This window comes from Barbus barbus (genome assembly GCF_936440315.1).
Source record: "Barbus barbus genome assembly, chromosome: 1".
NCBI lineage: Eukaryota > Metazoa > Chordata > Actinopteri > Cypriniformes > Cyprinidae > Barbus > Barbus barbus.
This window is the reverse complement of record NC_136729.1, coordinates 37,726,788-37,744,840: the sequence shown is the minus strand read 5'-3', so window position 1 is coordinate 37,744,840 and position 18,053 is coordinate 37,726,788.

Genomic DNA, 18,053 nt, shown 5'->3' with positions numbered 1-18,053 from the left:
CCCACTCTCGTGCCTTTCCCCATAATTGCTGGACGATGATTTTGGCCCTTGTGATGTAAGGGAGGATATAACCAAGAGGATCATACTGGCTAGCAAGAACTCTGTAAATATGACGCATAGTTGGAGTGGTAGATTCAATGGCTCTGTGCCTGTATCTGAGGGTATCTGTATGACAGTTCCAGAGGAGGCCTAGAGTAGACTCTAAGGGATCGAGAGAAGGATGGTATGATAACCAGAGCTCTGTTTGTTCTGACCTGGCTTCAGGAGGTAGGTGACAGATGACCTGAGGATCATTACTGGCCCATTGTCTGATTTCGAAGCCACCAGAGGAGAGGATAGTGCACAGGCTATGAAGGAGATCTCTGGCTTCCTCTGGGGTAGGGAAACTCTGTAAACAGTTATCCACGTAAAAGTTACTGTGTATGGAATGGTGAATGCACTCATCTGCCTGAGCATCTTTGATGATCCTCTGGAGGATGTAAATGGCACAGCAAGGGCTTGAGTTTGTGCCAAAGGGAAGGACTTGCCATTCATACACAGTTGGAGGAGCTTTACAGTCCAGGTCACGCCAGAGGAGTCGCAGGAGAGGTTTATCCTGGGGCAATAGGCGCACCTGGTGAAACATTGATTTAATGTCTCCACTGATTGCAATCTTGTGCTGCCTAAAACGGAGCAAAACTCCAAGGAGGGAAGGCCCGAGGATTGGTCCAGGAAGTAACTGTGAGTTCAGACACTGATTTCGGTAGGAGAAGGCACAATCAAACACAATGCGATCTTTACCATTGTGATGCACATTGTGGTGGGGTATGAACCAGGACTCAGGAGTATCTTCTATTTCAGAGGATGACAACTTCTTGACATACCCAGCATCAACTAATTTCTGGATCTCACCAGTATAGGTCTCTGCCTGTTGTGGATTTTGAAGGAGTCGCCTTTCACAGCTGCGGAGACGGGACATTACTGCCTCCTTGGGGGCCTTCAGAGGGGGCCAGGGGTCTTACACGGAGGAGGGGTGCTGCATATCGTAGGACTCCGTCAACAGGTGTTCTGATAGTTTGGGTCTCAAGTTGTTGCATTGCCTCTCGATCCTGTTTGGACCGAACCACTGCATTCATGCTTCTCTGAGGTAACGCATCAATCTGCCATAGTTTCTGAACATTATGGTGGATGTCATCAGGTGGGCATTTAAAGGAGATATAATGAGAACAAGTAGAAGGTAAACTAGAAAGATCTCTTGCAGGACCCTGCAGTGTCCAGCCGAGCCGGGTCTTGATTGCTACAGGGGTTCCGGGCGGGCCCAATTTGACAGGTTGTGTTGGGATGATAAGGTGTGTATGATCAGCCCCTAGAAGGAGAAGTGGTCTTACTTTATTAAGCTGTTTGAGAGGGAACTGACGGAGGTGAGCGTAGCGCCTCTGGAGGAATTTGACCGGGTGAGAATGTTCTGACAAGGATAGCTGTTCAGCAGTGAAGGCTTGACTGATGACATAGGACTTATTAGGATGCACTTTAGGAATAAGGGTGAAGGATACAGAAGCTCCATTAAGAGTCTGAACATCCTGTCTCACAGTTCTCAGCTGTAGACTCTCAGATTTACCTTTTAGCTGAAGTGTTTGGGCAGCAGGGTGAAGGAGGATTGTTCTTTCGGACCCATCATCCAGTATGGCATAAGTGTCTAAGGATCTGTCTCCATTGCGCAGGGTCACTTCAACTACCTTCAGTAGTACTTTATTGCAGTCACTAGGGTGGTCAAGATATAGATTTTGCATTTGCCTCTGGTTAACGTTGCATAGGATGTGTAGGTGTTTCCCATTACACTGGCTGCAGCGTCCCTTGAGGTCACATTGGGTTGTAAAGTGATCTCGTAAACATCTCCAACAACGTCTCTGTTCCTTGATCCAGTTAGTTATCTGGTCTTTGGTGAACTGGAGGAAATCACCACACTTACTGACATGATGTTCGGTAGAATTGCAGTAAGCGCACACTGGATAGGATTCAGCCAAGTTGTTAGGGGGCTGAATAACTTTCGGTGAGGGAACTTGTGCTTTGGAGGAGGTCATGTGAGAAGAGGTTTTAATACCATGGAGTATGGTTGTACCTCTTAATGGATGAAGAGGTGGAGGCCTCTGCCGGATAGGCTGCAATGTCCTTTCTCTCCTAGGCTGGCAGCGAGCTTCTTGTTGTAGCCAGTTGGAAAAATCTAGGAGGTTATAGGAAAGGGAACCTGGTCTACTCCAACATATCCATCTCTTAAACTGGCAAAACTGCTCATGGGGAAGCTTCTCCAGAAGTCGCTCAACATGTGAGCCACAGGTAAGCTCAGAGAGACCTTCAGGGCCCATGGACTGAAGGAGGCCCACTAATGCCTGCACTCGAAGCGAAAATTGGTCTAAGCCTCTACCATCACCTGTACGAATAACAGGCATCTCCATGATGGTCCGGAGCTCCTTCAAAGCAAGCTGTCTAGGTTGACCATAACGCTCATCTAGGGCTCGTATAGCTTGAGTGTAAGGATCTGGGGCATAAACATAAGCCAAAGCAAGTCTCCTCGCCTGGTCTACCTTTAGATGATCCAACAGGATGTGATATTTATATTGCTCTGATTCTCTTGGATCTAACAAGTTGGATAGGGCCATCTTTAACATCATGTACTGGGATTCATCCTCCCTCGTGAGATCAGGGAAAGAAGGACCTTCTACCCTCCTATGGTTTAACTGCAGGGGGCCAATAGGAGGAACTAGCTGGTTTAGAGGGGCAGCCGATGTCAGGTGGTGGGGCTGCACATTGAGAGGCTGGTATGCCGGCTGGACAGAATAGGACAAAACACCAGGCAAAGGTTGATTTGGCAGTGTATAGGCTGGGTGTATGAGGTTATATGAGGCTGGTGCTTGATATGTGGCAGGAAACTGACCACAACCAGGAGGATGCGTGCTCTGCAATGACTGTGGCATAGGTTGGGTAAGAGGGGCACGACTTACAGGAGGCGGAGGAGATGGAAACTGTGGCTGAAGTAGCAGAGGAGGGGTCCTATGGTCCTCTGTATGGGCTTGTGGAGATGCTGCTGACTGAAGATTAAGATTATCAGAGCAAGGGGATGGCAAGCGAGACCGTGAGGAGTGAGTGCTGCTCCTAAGCATGCACTGCTGGATTAGTCTACCCTGATTTCTTAATTCTTCTACCAATTGCTGTAGGAGTGCAGTCTGAGTATCAGGAATGGGAGCTGTTAGAGAGGTATGTGGGTGTTCAACATCAGAGGTTTGCACTCTCTCTCAGATAGGACAGGTGAATAAGGGTGTGGAATGTCCTCCTGAATGTCTCCCTCCGTGGGCAATTCCAACTCCTCTGGCTCTTCCTCAGACTCATCCTGTTTCCAGGGTTGATAATGAGGACCAGTACCAGGAATATCTGCAGGATGGAGCAATTGTTCTTCTGGTGCTTCTGCTGTAGGTTGCGACCGCTGATGATGTTGCAGGATGAAATCATCATAACGTGCGGGGAGCTGAGCTTGACGACGTGGGCGCTCATGCGGAGACAATGAGGGCAGGGAGTGACTAGACATAACCACTGATCATCAATGAGTTCCGGCTCGAAGGACCATGAAAAGGAGTAAGAGGATGCTTAGGTAGCTAGCTTGAAGCCAATGGGGCTGTCAGTAAAAACAGGTCCAGTCTAGTCACTCTGATGTTGAGGTCTTTATTTTCTTTCCAAATCAGGTATTGGATAGGTGTGTGTATGTAGGGGTGTATGTGTGCGCGTGTGGTTTCTACAAAGAACAGAAATACAATGTTTTAGTTTACAATAATCATAACATTGAATTCACAGGAAATAAACATTTAAGACAAACTTAAGAAATACAGAATAATAGTCAAGTGTCAAACAAAAGCACTTACATGGTCAAATACGCACACGCAGGAAAAAACAAAGGAAAAAAAAAAGAACTCAGTCCTCTGCACAGTGCATCAATGTGCACCAGAATGAAGGTGCTGTGGGCACAGGTGCAATTTATAAAGCCTGATAGTGTCCTAATTGGCTTGAGATCAGGTGGTTGGAGCTAGAAGTTAATAGGAAAATTAACAAGCTAAGAAGGGTGTGGCACATGCTTAGCACCTTGAAGCTTAGGGACACACAACTTCCCAACACTACTGTATGGCCATGTGCACATTATGAAAGCTTTTTATTTGTTAACGGGAGCAAAAAATGGAGTGTCTACAAAGTGATGTTGTGGCCAAAGAGGAGGAGATAAACTGTTTGCGGCAGGAAATTGCAAAACTGGCTAATGATTCTGTAGGACAGCCTCATCAACATTAAAGAATCAATGACACCACAATCTACAGGAAGTCTGTCGCACCATTAAAAAGTCTGTAAGGGCAACAACTTCTCTAAGGAAAAAGCCGAGCTGATTACACGCTTTGAAGCGCTCTTGTAGCACTATTTCTTGAATGTTTCTTTGTAATAAAAGTCTATTTTAAACTCTGGAGTCTTTTGGAGTTCTATCAATGAATGTGATTAACATGCTTTGACCCTGATATAATGTTCACTGCCCAGATGGTTCCGAAAGTTGTAAAGTGTCTGTTTATTTCAAAAACCAGTTAATTGTCTTATAAATGGGTCATGGCATAATCAAATTTGCCTTGATGGGAGGTGTTTGTGCCATTTAAAATATCCTGCATGTTTCATATTAAAATCTTTTATAAATGAAGCATTATTTAACCAAGCTCCAGGCACTACATAATTGGACATTGTGGAATTGCTGACATGGGCAAATACATTTGCATATGAAGATCCTTATCAAATTGTCCCTTTTTGTAGACAAATGAGGGACCAAGCTAATAACATTTTTAAACCATTTTATACTTCTCTCATAATTTAAAATAAGTTTAGGTTGATTTAATTAAATTTTTATATCAAATTTGCAACCAAAATGGTTCAATCTATAATAGCATGCAGTTCCTGTTGCTCTAAAAGAGTTAGCAATTGTGGCTGATGCAGTGGCATGTTAAAATCTCTTTTTTCTTAATTTTGTCACTCAGTGGATCTTTGTAACCAAATGCTTCCCAGGTGAAAAAAAGTGCATTAAAATACACAATTTTACTACACTTTAATGCTGTACTTAATATACTAAACCTAGTTCTTTACTACATCTTAAAATAATCTTAACATCTAAGTATACTCAACCGTGCTGTTTTGGTACACCATGAATATGAACTAAAATGTGCTTTTAAAATACTTTCATACACTTAAATATAATCATGCATAGAAAATACACATTAAATATAAGATTAATATTAAATGACTATATACAAAATGTATTTATAGATATTTTTTGGATATTTTTATAGATTAAAAAATTTCAAATGTAATGTTGACATTCCCTTCATACGATATACTTTACATGTTTATGATGTATTTAAATAGTAGCCTACAATCAAGTACACTATTAAGGTGTCGTTAGTTGCACTTTTTTTCTCATTAAAAATATAGCACTTCAAGTAATTTATGGTAAAAGTATACTTACTGTTAAATAGTGAATTTTGATACACATCTAAACACATGAATGATTAACCCAATCATGTGCTAGTGCATTTATAGTACAAAATATGAGAAAGAGAAGTGCTTTTTCCCTCCTTTAACAACTAATAAACATGTTCTTTAACTCTAACACTAGACAATATATCCAGTAATGAAATGCCTTTAACTGAAAATCTTTTTTTTTATCTTTTCATTTTACATTATTGACACACTATTTTCCTTTTTTGATATTGTGCAGTTGCTTTGACACAATTTACATTGTTAAAAGCGCTATATAAATAAACGTGACTTGACTTGACTTGACTTGACATCAGGGGTAGGCAACGTCGGTAATGGAGTGCCGATGTCCTGCAGAGTTTAGCTCCAACCCTGAAAAAAAATTTATCAGTTCTGTGAAACTATTGTCATTGTACATGTCATTACATGTAAAGTAAGACATTTCAAAAGTTTTTTGTTTTAATTTTGATGATGTATCTCAAAATATTAGACTATTTCTTAAGATCAATAAAAAAAAAGGATTTGCAAAGCAGAAAAGTTCAAGTTCTTTAAAATATGTTCATTTATGTACTCAATGGCCATGGCACTTCTCGTAAAGAGTAGGGGTGTAACCCCGGTGTCCTGGCCAAATTCCCTCTACTGGCCCTTCATGGCCTTCTAATAATCCCCATACACTTGATTGGCTCAATGACTCTCTCTCCTCTCCACCTGTAGCTGGTGTGTGGTGAGCGCACTGGCGCCGTTGTATTGTGGCTGCCATTGCATCATCCAAGTGGATGCTGCACACTGGTGGTGGTTGAGGAGAGACATGATTACTTACTTACTTACTTTTTACTTTTGCCATTTAGCAGACGCTTTTGTCCAAAGCGACTTACAAATAAGAAAAAGTAACTAAAACTAAAAGTTACAACTCTATAAATACTATATACCCACATATGTAAGGAAATAAAGAAATTAAATAAAATTGGCACATGCATATAACAACATTTCAATAATAAACATATAAATTAAAAAACGATACTTCTATCCCTTGCCGGTGTCCCTGCCCGGTGGAGTAGCACGGTAGAGTTGATGGTCTTTACACTCTTCGGTCTTCACACTAAGAGGGCTTCACACGACGACTGCCGCAACCGCTGCCGCGGTATAATAACCTTTTTTATACCAATCCAACAAATCACCATTTCAATTCAGCTGGACCCACTTTCCTGTTTATCAACTAAAAATGGCCAAGCAAGTGCACACACTGACAAGATACGCGATACAGTACGAGACCAAACGCGATTTCATCACCTCTCAACACAGCAAACAAAAAGATTTTTACTTGATTGTACGCTGATTGTAAAGCGCTTTGGGTGTACAGCAATACACAATAAAGCGCTATATAAATGCATCATTCATTCATTCAGTCATTCATTCATTCAATACTTTGCCAGGCCTCCTTTAGCACAAACTCCAGCATTAGTGAGGAATGGTATGGAAGCGATCAGCCTGTGGCTCTGCTGAGGCACTATTGAGCCTGCAAAAATTGTCTGTATTGTTGGATCGTCTCTTTCTCTTGATAATATACCATAGATTCCATATGGGGTTCAGGTCAGGCATGTTGGTTGGCCAATCAAGCACAGTAATATAATGGTCAGCAAACCACTTGGAAGTGGTTTTGGCACTGTGGGCAGGTGCTAAAGTCCTGCTGGAAAAGCAAATCAGCCTCTCCATAAAGCTTGTCAGCAGATGGAAGCATAAAGTGCTCCAAAATCTCCTGGTAACAACTGCATTGACTCTGGACTTGATAAAACACAATGGACCAACACCAGCAGACGTCACGGCACCCCAAATCATCACTGACTGTGGAAACTTCAAACTGGACTTCAAGCAGCTTGGGTTGTGTGCCTCTCCAGTCTTCCTCCAGACTCCAGACATTGATTTCCAAATTAAATGCAAAATTTAAATTTATCTGAAAAGAGGACTTTGGACCACTGAGCAACAGTACAGTTATTTTTCTCCGTAGCCAAGGTAAGATGCTTCTGACGTTGTCTCTGTTTCAGAAGTGGCTTGGTAGCCCTTTTCCTGAAGACGTCTGAGCTTGGTGTCTCTTGATGCACTGACTCCAGCTTCAATCCACTCCTTGTGAAACTCTCCCAAGTGTTTGAATCAGCTTTGCTTGGCAGTATTCTCAACCTTGCAGTCATCCCTGTTGCTTGTGCACCTTTTCCTACCCAATTTCTTCCTTCCAGTCAACTTTGCATTTAATATGCTTTGATACAGCACTCTGTGAACAGCCACTCCTTTAAATAATGACCTTCTGTGACTTACCCTCTTTGTGTAGGGTGTCAATGATTGTCTTCTGGACCATTGCCAAGTCAGCAGTCTTCCCCATTATTGTGTTTTCAAAGAACAAGAGATACCCTGAATTTATACTGTAGAGATGGTTGTTTAATGAAACTCAGATATAAATATTCTAATATATTGAGATACTGGATTTTGACTTTCATGAGCTGTAAGCTCTAAAAAACTTTTGAAATGTCTTACTTTACATGTTATGAATGTAAAATATATATGAAAGTTTCACTTTTTGAAATAAGTTACAAAAAAGTAGTTTTTCATGATATTCAAATTTTTTGAGATGCACCTGTAGAGTTAAGAAACCCTTGTTATTAGCGACAGTGGTGACCGTTAAGTGAGTTGCGGCCAGCAACTTATTGCTCATGTTTTTGCACACACTCCATAATAATGCAAGCGAGCGATGACCAATGTGATTCACCATGTCAACAGAGGAGGTTCTTTAAAATAACACTGTTATGATAGTTTCCCTTGGATTTTTCCTTGGATTAATACTTTATTTCATAAAGACCTTTAAAATTTTCATTTTGTCCATAGAAAAAGTAGCTAATTTTAGCTAGCAAGCTAACGTCACTCAGCTAGCCAGCAAATTTCTAGATCAGTACGGCATTTTTCTGTCCTGTAATAACATTCAGCGAGCAATATCTGAAGATTCATATTTTAGTACATAATTTGCACTGAGCACCAAAACATCTTAAAAATTGTTTAGTTTTTTTTCCCAGTTGGAACCATGGACAAATTAAAGGGTTAGTTGTTCACCCTCATGTTGTTTCATACCTGTAAGACTTAACATTTTTCGTTCTACTTTAAAAGTTCTAGTCATTCATGCATATGTGTATATTTATTTTGTTTATGCTTGTTTGTTTAGTTTTAATGTATAATTTGTTTATATTTTATTTTGAATTCGTCTTCATACATACATTATCTATTCACCTTCATTATTTTCAAGCTCACTTGCACCACATTTTTTTAATTATTCATATTTTACATATGTACAGTCATGTGAAAAAGTTAGGACACCCTATTGAATTCCATGGTTTTCTGTATCGGGAAATAATAAAAAATGATCTGGTCCTTGGCAGGTCTTAAAATTTGGAAAACAAAACCTCAGATGAACAACATCACATGACATATCACACTGTGTCATTATTTATTTAGCAAAACTAAATCCAAGGTGGAAAAGCCATGTGTGACAAAGTTGGGACACCCTATGATTCAATTGCCTGTAGATCCACTTTTAGCAGCAATAATTTTAACTTTTTATTTTCTGTATGACATTATCAGTCTCTCACATTGTTCTGGAGGAATTTTGACCCACTCTTCTTTACAACATTGCTCCAGTTTATTGAGGTTCGTGGGCATATACAGTATATATTTAAAAAAATGCACAGCTCTCACCACATGATTTGATTTAGGATGATCTCAGGACTTTGACTGGACTGTTGCAACCCCTTGATTATTTTCAGTCCTTCTGTTGTAGATTTGCTTGTGTGCTTTGGGAGCATTGTCCTGTTGCATGACCCAATTTTAGTCCAACTATAGCTGTCGGATGGATGACCTCACATTAGACTCTAGAATACTTTGTATACAGAGTAGTTCATGGTTGATTCAATGACTGTGAGATGCCCAGGTCCTGTGCCCAAAATCATCACCCCTCCACCAGCATGTGTTACTTTTGGTATGAGGTGTTTGTGCTGATGTGCTCTTTAGGTTTTCACCAAACATGCCACTGTACATTATGGCCAAACATATCCACTTTGGTCTAATCAGTTCAAAGGACATTGTTCTAGAAGTCTTATGATTTGTTCAGATGCAACTTTGCAAACCTAAAACGTGCTGCCATTTTCTTTATAGAGAGAAGAGGCTTTCTTCTGACAACTCATCCATACATGCCATCCTTGTCCCATATTTTTCTAATTGTACTGTCATGTACTGCCATTTAACATATCTGAGGCCTGTAGAGTCTGTGGTGAAATTCTTGGGTTGTCTGCCATTTCTCTAAGCATTACACAGTCTGATCTTGGGGTGAATTTGCTGCGATGTCCACTCTGGGTCTGGGAGGATTGGTGTCTGTCTTGAATGTCTTCCACTTGTGAATACATTTCCTCACTGTAGAATGATTGACTTCAAATTATTTGGAAATGGCTATATTACCCCACCCAGATTGATGGCAGCAACAATTGCTTCTCTAAAATTATTGCTGATGTCTTACCTCTTTGTCATTGTATTAACACACACCTGAAGGCTCCAGACCAGCAAACTGCCAAAACTTCTGCTTTTATAGAGATGCTCAGACTTCAGTTAATCAAAGCTGTTTGATTAGCAGTGCCTAACTGCTACTTACCCTCTTAATTCCTATATTAACAATGAGGGTGTCCTAACTTTGTCACCCATGGCTTTTCCATTTTGGCTTTATTTTTGTTAAACAAATAATGACACGGTGCAATGTGTCGTGTTGTCTCTTCTGAGGTTTTATTTTCCAAATTTTAAGACCTGGCAAGTACCAGTTAATGTTTTATTATGTCCTGAAATGGAAAATCATGGAATTCAATAGGGTGTCCTAACTTTTTTTCACGACTGTATGTTGACTGTGTTAGACTTAATACAAATTTATACACTTCAAAAAATGAAATGGTTATTCTATGCACAATAGAAATTATACTCTCTTTAGTACTTATTTTGAATAAGTAATTACTTTGCGCCACCTATTGATGAAGTGTGGAGCATCAGTGTGGAGTAAATAAAAAAGGGGATAGATTCATTGCCTTTAAACAATCTAGTAAAACCTTAGAAACTTATAGGGAATTTCTTAGTAAATTCTTAAGTGACAAACCATTTATATTTATTTCTTATATTGACCTCACATTTTTATATCTGATACACTATCGTAAAACATGTTCCACTGTCTCTGGGTGTCTACATGTGCTACAGAATGTTTTCCAATGATACGTAATGACTGATTGACTGCTGTTTGTCCTATAGGGAGACAAGAAATAACCAAATCTTCCCTTCTATTATCACAAACAGCTCTTATATATCTTCCCATTAATAACATAATATTAATATTCCTATCATTTCTCCATTTTGTTTTTGTTTTTTAACGGGTTGCTTATTATATGACCTCCAGTCCAATAAGGTCAAATAAACCTCAGTTGCAATCTTTTTAACTCAAGTTGTATTTCCCCGATTTCTACTTGTAAAGATGCTACTGTATATAGACTAGATGCACCTATACAGTATCTCACAGAAGTGAGTACACCCCTCACATTTTTGTAAATATTTTATTATATCTTTTCATGTGACAACACTGAAGAAATGACACTTTGCTACAATGTAAAGTAGTGATTGTACAGCTTGTATAACAGTGTAAATTTGCTGTCCTCTCACACAGCCATTAATGTCTAAACCGCTGGTCACAAAAGTGAGTACACCCCTAAGTGAATGTGTCCAAATTGGGCACAAAGTGTCAATATTTTGTGTGGCCAACATTATTTCCAGCACTGCCTCAACCCTCTTGGGCATGGAGTTCACCAGAGCTTCACAGGTTTCCACTGGAGTTCTCTTCCACTCCTCCATGACGACATCACGGAGCTGGTGGATGTTAGAGACCTTGCGCTCCACCACCTTCCTTTTGAGGATGCCCCCACAGATGCTCAATAGGGTTTAGGTCTGGAGACATGCTTGGCCAGTCCATCACCTTTACCCTCAGCGTCTTTAGAAAGGCAGTGGTCGTCTTGGAGGTGTGTTTGGGGTCGTTATCATGTTGGAATACTGCCCTGCGGCCTAGTCTCTGCTTCAGGATGTCACAGTGTCACATTCATGGTTCCCTCAATGAACTGTAGCTCCCCAGTGCCGTCAGCACTCATTCAGCCCCAGACCATGACACTCCCACCACAATGCTTGACTGTAGGCAAGACATACTTGTCTTTGTTGTACTCACCTGGTTGCCACCGCACACGCTTGACACCATGTGAACCAAATAAGTTTATCTTGGTCTCATCAGACCACAGGACATGGTTCCAGTAATCCATGTCTTTAGTCTGCTTGTTTGCAAACTGTTTGCGGGCTTTCTTGTGCATCATCTTTAGAAGAGGCTTGCTTCTGGGATGATAGCCATGCAGACCAATTTGATGCAGTGTGTGGCGTATGGTCTGAGCACTGACAGGCTGACCCCCCACCCCTTCAAACTCTGCAGCAATGCTGGCAGCACTCATACGTCTATTTCCCAAACACAATCTCTGGATATGATGCTGTAACGTAATAAAAAAACTTAATATTAATATTTAAAGCAAATAGTTTAATTTAGCTCAAAGGGAATCATTTATGATTTTATAGGGAATTTGAACAGAATCGCTGTTTTACAGCTGATCACTGAGGCGGCAGCGATTCATTGACCAAGCCATATAACATCAACTCTGCACTGGATATTAAAATCCAAAATATAGTGAAAACACTATTTAATAGCACAGTAACAAGATCGGCAGATTAAGATATTAACTTGTAAGCACAAAACACAATATACTTCTCTTTTCAATATAAATAAGGCTTTATTTGATAAATCTAATACATGTAAACTAATCTAACACATGAACACAAGCATTCCCACATTCACATGTTGCAAAAAGAGAGAAAGTGAGGAAAGGATGAGTTTAAGAGAATGAAAATGTGATATCCCAAGTTTACAGCAATATGTGCTATTGCATAGACCTGAACAACCATCAGTCACTTATTTAACCCTCGCATTGAGTTTCTCAGTGAGGCTAAAATTTGTATTAAACTGCACTGACTCAGCAAAAGTCTGGAGGTTACTTGCTTGCTTTGCTAAGGGAATCCCTTTTGTCATTGCACGAAAGGGGGTTCCCCGAAGTGGCTGATTGGTCGAGAGTTCAGTAGTCATTGAAGTGAGGTCTTGGGAAGCCAATGGAGTTGTGGCTGGTAGAAGTTTTGAGGCGGTCACAGACTCGAGTTGAACTCGGAGACGAGGCGTGGTGGCAAAACTTAACTGAGTACACGAAACTCACAACGGAAAAGAAAATAAATTAAAGTGAAAGAATAAAAGGATGAAAAGAGACTAGGTGGTTTTTCTTCTCATTGTGGTGGCAGCTGGCACGTAGGCCAGAGCACGCTTAAAGAGCAGTGTCAAAACGCGGTGGCAAAAGAGAAGAAGAGGAGAAGGGTGACTAAGAGGACCAAGAGAGAGTTTGATGGTGTCCTGAGTTTTTGATCTAGGCTTCTGGACACATCCCTTCTGGTGTCTTGACCAATTAGATAGGCTTTTATCTTAGCTAGGGGTGTTCCTTCCATCATAAATCAGCATGTTATCAGTCACATGGTCCGAATTTTACACACTCTTGCAAAGTATAATTTTGGATGTGATTTCTATAAGCAGAATATGATACATTTGACAGAATCAATTGGAAGAAACATTTCAAACTCATACATACCAAACATGAATATGAATCCTTCAGCTATTAAATAATGATTAAAAAGACATGCATTATATTTGATTAAAACATGATAACCTTACAAATATAATATAGGTTATTTCTATGCAGAGAAATAATTCATAAGTCCTTTTAAGATGATTTTTAGATTTTCTCTAGTGTGTAGTTCTATGGAGAATAAGAGGCATGTTCTGTGATGACCAGAGAGAGGTTAAAAGTTATCCTAAGGAATTCCAGTCTAAGTCTTTGTCTTGTATGGGGGAAGACCTGCCCAAGAGAGTCTGTAGCTCGTGATTTTCTATTACAGGTTTACATGTGACCATCAATCTTGATTACTTGCCCCACATTTGACAGTCCTTCCTGAATTGGTATTATCAATAAGTGTTCTTTTGTCTCAAAGTTGTAAGTTGTTCTGTGAAAGAGGCTTGCTGGTTAGTTTGCTTGCTTCAGACTAGTTGGCGCTAGGATTTGGACAGATTTATGACTTTGTGGAATCTCAGCTTCTCATGTTTCGATGTTCTGATCGAATCTTAAATTTGTCTGATTCAGTCTCTGATATATATATATATATATATATATATATATATATAAATAAATAATAACTGATGTTTGAATAGTACAACATTTTCTTTACTCAGCAGGCTCGTCCAGGGCGGGCCAAGCCCTCCCATTGCCTGCCCATGGCGCCGGGACTGGCCTATGCCATCTTTATGTAGAGCAACAATTCTTTTTTTTCAGATCCTCAGAGAGTTCTTTGCCATGAGGTGCCATGTTGAACTTCCAGTGACCAGTATGAGAGAGTGAGAGCGATAACACCAAATTTAACACACCTGCTCCCCGTTCACACCTAAGACCTTGTAACATTAACGAGTCACATGACACCGGGGAGAGAAAATGGCTAATTGGGCCCAGTTTGGACATTTCCACTTAGGGGTGTAATCACTTTTGTGGCCAGCGGTTTAGACATTAATGGCTGTGTGTTGAGTTATTTTGAGGGGACAGCAAATTTACACTGTTATACAAGCTGTACACTCACTAATTTACATTGTAGAAAAGTGTAATTTCTTCAGTGTTGTCACATGAAAAGATAAAATATTTACAAAAATGTGAGGGGTGTACTCACTTCTGTGAGATACTGTATAAATAATTACAGTTAAGTACAATTATTTATATCAGCTGCCAGAATTGTGACAGAATAGCGAATGAGAATGGTGACACAAAGTCTCTCTCACAGAGAGCGAATCTGGGTGATAATATAATGATGTGTGTGGATCAGACCATTTTTAAAGCACCCTTAAGAGAAAAAAAAGAATGACAAGTTTTCAGAATTAAAACAAGCCAGAAAAGCAGAAAACAACTGATGTCGATGATATTGGCAATGACAGTGATTTCTCTGCTTCTAGTGCTACTACTTGTTCCCAGAATGAATAGACATTCATTTTTTTTATCAGATACGGTCAGAGGTCTCCTCTGTTCTCTGCTCCTTTATATTGTGTTCCCTTCCCCCCATATTGTCAGTTTGTCTCACTATAATTATAATATATATATCTATATACTATAATAAGATATCTTCTATGGTTTTCACTGTCTATTTTGTCTGTAGAGTTTAGTGTCTAGTAGTTGCTTGTAGTTCTTCCTTTTTATTCTATTCTTGTTGTGTCTTGTCTTGTGGTATCTCTATGGTTTTTATTCCGTTTTGTAGGCTGAGCTTGTTGTTCCCAGTTGTTCTCTGTGCCTGTCAAGTTGCAAGACCTGTGCAGTGCCTGAGAGGCCTGGGGAGTTTAAGCTTGTGCTCGGTGTTAGAGAGGCAAAGTCCGAGTCATTTCCGTAAACCGGTTCTTTTCGGATAGATCGGCTCATTGAACCGATTCAAAAAGCTGATTCATCGGTTCCTGACGTTATCAAGCAATAACGTCTCAACGCATTTATTTTCTAACAACTCAGTGCCATGTTGTATCAACAAAAAAATTTAATAAGTAATTTGTCAACATATTGAAAAATAAAAAAAATAAAGTTATTTGTGTGAAAGCATATAGCTGATTATTGCCATATAATTAACTTAAGTTAATGGTGTTTGTGGTCACAGTTTCATTCGCAAATCAATGTCAAATACGACTGACTGACCACTATTGACTAGCCTTCAACTTGGATAAGATTCCTAAAAGTTTCACACCTACAGCACACTTTACAGACATTGAAGCACAAACGCGGATATGTTCTATATTTCTACGGTATAAATAATGAATAAACTTATTTTAAAGTCTTATAAAAAATGTTTTGCTTAAGCAAGTTTAAATATAATATGCATGCACAAACTATTGTAAAACTAATTTACATCACTCGACAGCAAGGTTTTTGCAGATTTTAATAAAATGTAAATTAATAACAGTCAAAATAAGCATATTTCCAGTACGCACCTCAGGCTTGCACAGTATCGTCAACTCATTCATCAGAATCTTTGGTAATGATCGGCAAACTTCGCCACGGCTAATTCGGTTCTTGTTGAGTCCTCTGTAATCCTCTGCAAACTTTGACAGTTGGTTGAACCGGCTCATTAGGTTCTTTTTGAGTTGGAAGTGCCACTTCGGCTGTGCGTCCAGCGTCATCAACTCGGAACTAAAGATAGATTTAGTTCGGTTTGTTAACCGGCTCAAAAGAACGATTCGTTCAAGAACCGAAAATCACTACTCCGTGTTCCAGTCAGGCCATTGCTGTCCTCCACCAGTCTCGCTTTGCACTGCCTTTACTGCTCACTAGTCTACATTTATCCTGGGCTGACTCAACGGCCATTTCCTCTGCCTGCCTGTCTTCAAGTCTCATCCCTGCCCATCGTTTGGACTGTGTTCACTCCCCTCCTCACCTTCTCTTGTCCTGTCAGCTGTTTTGTTAATAAACCCGGGATCACTCATTCTGCGTTTGAGTCCTCTCTTATAGAATCCTTGACAGACCTTGACTTCATAGAGAAAAATGATACATGTGAGGATTTCCAGTTAGGTTTTAGACCACATCATAGTACTGAGACTGCTCTCATTATAGTTACAAACGATCTGCTTTTATCATCTGATCGTGGTTGTATTTCTCTATTAGTGCTAATGAATCTTAGTTTGACACTATCGACCACAACATTCTTTTAAATAGACTAGAAAATTTAGTTGGCATTAGAGGAAGTGCACTGGCATGGTTCAAATCGTACTTATCTGACCACCATCAATTCGTGGCAGTAAATGAAGAGCTATCATACCAATCACAAGTGCAGTATGGAGTGCCTCAAGGCTCAGTACTTGGCCCCTTACCCTTGGGAGATATCATTAGGAAACATGGTGCTAGCTTTCACTGTTATGCTGCTGATACTCAGCTCTGTATTTCTTTGCGACCCGATGAAACTTACCAATTTGCAAAACTAACGGAATGTATGGTTGATATCAAACACTAGATAACTAGCAATTTCTTACTGCTAAATTCTGAAAAAAACAGAGGTGTTAATTATTGGACCAAAACCTTTTGCATGTAATAATCTAGATCACTGTCTAATACTTGATGGCTGCTCTGTAAATTATTCGTCATCAGATAGGAACCTAGGCATACTTTTTGATAGCAATCTTTCCTTCGAAAAAACATGTTTCTAGCATTTGTAAAACTGCATTTTTCCATCTTAAAAATATATCTAAATTACGACCTATGCTCTCAATGTCAAATGCAGAAACATAAATTCATGTTCTAAAAACAACTTCATGACCTCAAGGCTAGATTATTGTAATGCTTTATTGGGTGGTTGCTCTGCATGTTTAATAAACAAACTCCAGCTGGTTCAAAATGCAGCAGCTAGAGTTCTTACTAGAACCAGGAAGTATGACCACATTAGCCCGGTTCGGTCAACACTACACTGGCTCCCTATTAAACATTGTATACATTTTAAGGTCTTGCTAATTACCTATAAAGCCCTGAATGGTTTGGCACCTCAGTATTTGAGTGAGCTCTTATCACACTATAGTCCTTCACGTCCGCTGCGATCTCAAAACTCTGGCCATTTGATAATACCAAGAATATCAAAATGATCAGCGGGCAGGAGATCATTTTCCTATCTAGCGCCCAAACTCTGGAACAATCTACCTAAAACTGTTCGGAAAGCAGACACACTCTGTCAGTTTCTAAATCAGTTTTTTAAATCTAGATTAAAGACCCATCTCTTTAACCCATCTTACACATAATACACTATCACATTTCTATAATTCAAATCCATTAAATGATTGTTAGGCTGCATTAATTAGGTTAACCGGAACCGGGAACACTTCCCAAAACACCCTATGTACTTGTTACATTGTTAGAAGAATGGCATCTACACTAATATTAGTCTGTTTCTTTCTTATTCTGAGGTCACCGTAGCCACCCAGATCCAGACTGTATCCAGATAAGATGGTCAATGCAGCCACCCGGATCCAGTCCGTATCCAGATCAGATGGTGGATCAGCACCTAGAGATGACCTCTACGCCCTGAATATCAGCGGAGACCAGGACAACTAGATGAGCCACAGAGACTGATCCCCAGTGAAGACCCTGTCTCCTAGACGACCATCGGGACAAGACCACAGGAAACAGATGAGTCCTTTGCACAATCTGACTCTGCTTTAGCCTAGATTTAAACTGCTGATTTTGTCTGGCCAGAGGAGAATGACACTAATCTAATCTTTTTTTTTTTGAAGAAGAAGAAATACAATGCAATATGGCACCTCTTATGGTTCTACATAG